Below are 2,880 nucleotides of genomic sequence, written 5' to 3'. Positions count from 1 at the left end.
TAAAAATAAAAATAAAATTAAAAATATAGTCACAGGGCTGGAGAGGCTGAGACAAGAGGATCACTCTGAGTCTGAGCTGTGTAGTGAGACCTGTACCAAATAAATAAAGACTAAAGTAATAATAATCAAAGGGTGGAAGGTAGACCAATTGATGAATGAGGAAACAAAAGTACCCATACAATTGGATATTATTCAGCTATGAAAAGAGTGAAGTACCAAACAAGCTACTGCACAAATAAACCTCGAAAACATGCTAAATGAAAGGAACTGGTCACAAAAATTCCACATATTCCATGGGTCCATTTATATAAAGTGCCCAGCAGAGGCCCAACGAGGGAAACTAGAGTAATGGTTGCTTAGGAAGAGGGCCGGGTAAAGGCAAGGAACGACAGCTAAAGGATCGGGAGTCCTTTCTGTGATTATGAAAATGTTTGAAAATCAGCTGTGGCGGTGGTTACATGTACGTGTGAACACACTCGAAGCCACTGAAGTGCACACAATCCATGGGGTGAGCCGTTTGCTATCCGAATTATCTGCACAGAGCTGGGCTTTAAATGCCGGTAATAAGACCCTTGGTCTCCCACATATCTCAAATGGCAGCTGGAAACACCAAACAAGAGAATCTACATAAAAGTAGTTGGTACTCTAGGCACTGCGATACGAATATGGCCTGTTATTTATTGCAGGTAGGATTAATAGGCTTTTCACCAGCGCCTGTCACTACAAGACTCAGAAGCTGCCATTTCTTTTTTTTTTTTTTTCTTTTTTTTTTTTTTTTGTGGAGGGGCGGAACCGGGGATTGAACTCAGGCCCTTGCGCTTGCCAGGGAAGCACTTGTTCTCCTGAGTCATCTCCCAGCCCCTCCTCGTTTGCTTTTCACCTGAACATTGTCTTCCCATTTCTCAATATCTATTATACATTTTGTTCCTTATCTACCCTTTGAGTTTTTCACATAAGAAAAACAACATTTAAGGGGAGATGGCTCAGTAGAATAAGCGCTTCCCTGGCAAGCACAAGGGCCTGAGTTCAATCCTGGGTTTCAAAAAACAAAAAACAAAAAACAAACAAACAAAAAAAAACACATTTAAATATGTGTATCAGTTCAATCCCTAGCTTGCAGATCTGGCTCTAGCCCCAGGGCACACTGAGACAGCAATTGAGACTGGGGGTGTTGGCATGCACCTGTAATCCCAGCACTTGGGAGGCTGAAAACAGGAGAATCACTATGAGTCTGATCTGTGTAGTGAGGACATGTGGACCCTGTACTAAATAATAAAATTTCTATCAGGCTGGGATATAGCTCAGTGGCATAAGTGCCTGCCTGGTAAGAGCAAGGTCCTGAGTTCAATCCCCCATACTGTAAATAAATAAGTGTATCAAATTTATTTCCCTTAAAAGTAAGGTTTCTGACAAGGGAAGTGGCCGCCGCCGGATCCGGAGCCGCCGCCGCCCCGGGGACCCCAGCACAATGCCGTCGGAGAAGACCTTCAAGCAGCGCCGCACCTTCGAACAAAGAGTAGAAGATGTCCGGCTCATCCGAGAGCAGCATCCCACCAAAATCCCGGTGATCATAGGGCGATACAAGGGCGAGAAGCAGCTGCCAGTCCTGGGCAAAACCAAGTTCCTGGTCCCTGACCATGTCAACATGAGTGAGCTCATCAAGATCATCAGGCGGCGTCTGCAGCTCAACGGTGAACGGCCTTCTTCCTGCTGGTGAACGGCCACAGCACGGTGAGCGTGTCCACGCCCATCTCGGAGGTGTACGAGCGAGAAGGACGAGGACGGCTTCCTGTACATGGTGTACGCCTCCCAGGAGACCTTCGGGCGGGAGCTGTGCGTGTGCGCCTGAAGAGTGCACGGAGGTCCCGAGCCCTTGCCAAGGAGAGAAAAGGGTGATACAACCGAGAAGGTGCAGCTCGCGTAGTCGTGAGGACAGTCTTGTTCCCACCTAGGAGGTTCAGGAAGTTGTTTTTGTATTTTATGCAGAAAAACTTGAGTTCCACTGAGCACACTTAGCTTTGGAAAGCTCTATTATTTAATCGCAGCTACCTTGTTTTCAAAGTTTAGAAATTTAAAAATAAAATACTTTGCATCCTAAAAAAAAAAAAAAAAAAATTATGGCACCAGGAATGGTGGTGCACACCGGAAATCCCAGCACTTGGGGAGCTGAGGCAGGACAATTGCTGTGAGTTTGAGGCCAGTCTGGCTACAAAGTGCGTTCAAGGGGGCCGGGGAGATAGCTCAGCAGTCTAAACGCCTGCCTGGCAAGTGCAAGGATTCGAGTTTGATCCCCGGTACCGCATGCTGTGTGGGCCCTGGAACTGTCTGGGCCCACTGTGCAGCTCTGAAACCAAGCGTGGTGGCTCATGCCTGTAATCCCAGCACTGAGGAGGCTGAGACAAGAGGATCACTAAGAGTCCATGCTGCATAATGAGACCCTGTACCGACTGAATAAATAAGTAAATACTAAAAGTGAGTTCAAGGGCGCAGGGAAAAAAAAGAAAAAAAAAGTGAGTTCAAGGCCAGCCTGAATTGCATAGAGAGACCCTGTCTCAGAAAAAAAAAAGATTTATATATATGGCTATTTATATATATGGCTATATATATGGCTTTCCACATATTAACTCCAGTTTCAAAGAGGGTCCTATTTCTAGTGTCAGTGTTCAGGGCCAAGCAGTCTTTTTTGTTTTTGTGGTACCAGGGATTAAACTCAGGACCTTGTGCTTATCAGGCAGGGGCTTATGCCGCTCAGCTTTATCCCTGGCTCCAAGCACTCTTATGAAAGTGCCTTGAACTTTAAAGTGTCCTGGCCAACATGAAGCAGCACTATTGTTCAGCAGGTAGATTGCTGCCTCTTTTAGAAGTGTGAGCAAGTATTTG

At 45.9% G+C, this 2,880-nt stretch overlaps 1 pseudogene; it reads left to right on the top strand.

The window, feature by feature from the left end:
• The first annotated feature begins 1,415 nt into the window (after window positions 1-1,415).
• Window positions 1,416-2,078, top strand: LOC101562881 (annotated as a pseudogene).
• Window positions 2,079-2,880: the final 802 nt, after the last annotated feature.

The sequence above is a fragment of the Octodon degus genome, unplaced genomic scaffold (assembly GCF_000260255.1).
Source record: "Octodon degus isolate 3935 unplaced genomic scaffold, OctDeg1.0 scaffold00078, whole genome shotgun sequence".
Taxonomy (NCBI): domain Eukaryota; kingdom Metazoa; phylum Chordata; class Mammalia; order Rodentia; family Octodontidae; genus Octodon; species Octodon degus.
The sequence above is the reverse complement of the archived record's forward strand: the minus strand, read 5'-3'. Positions and strand labels throughout refer to the sequence as shown.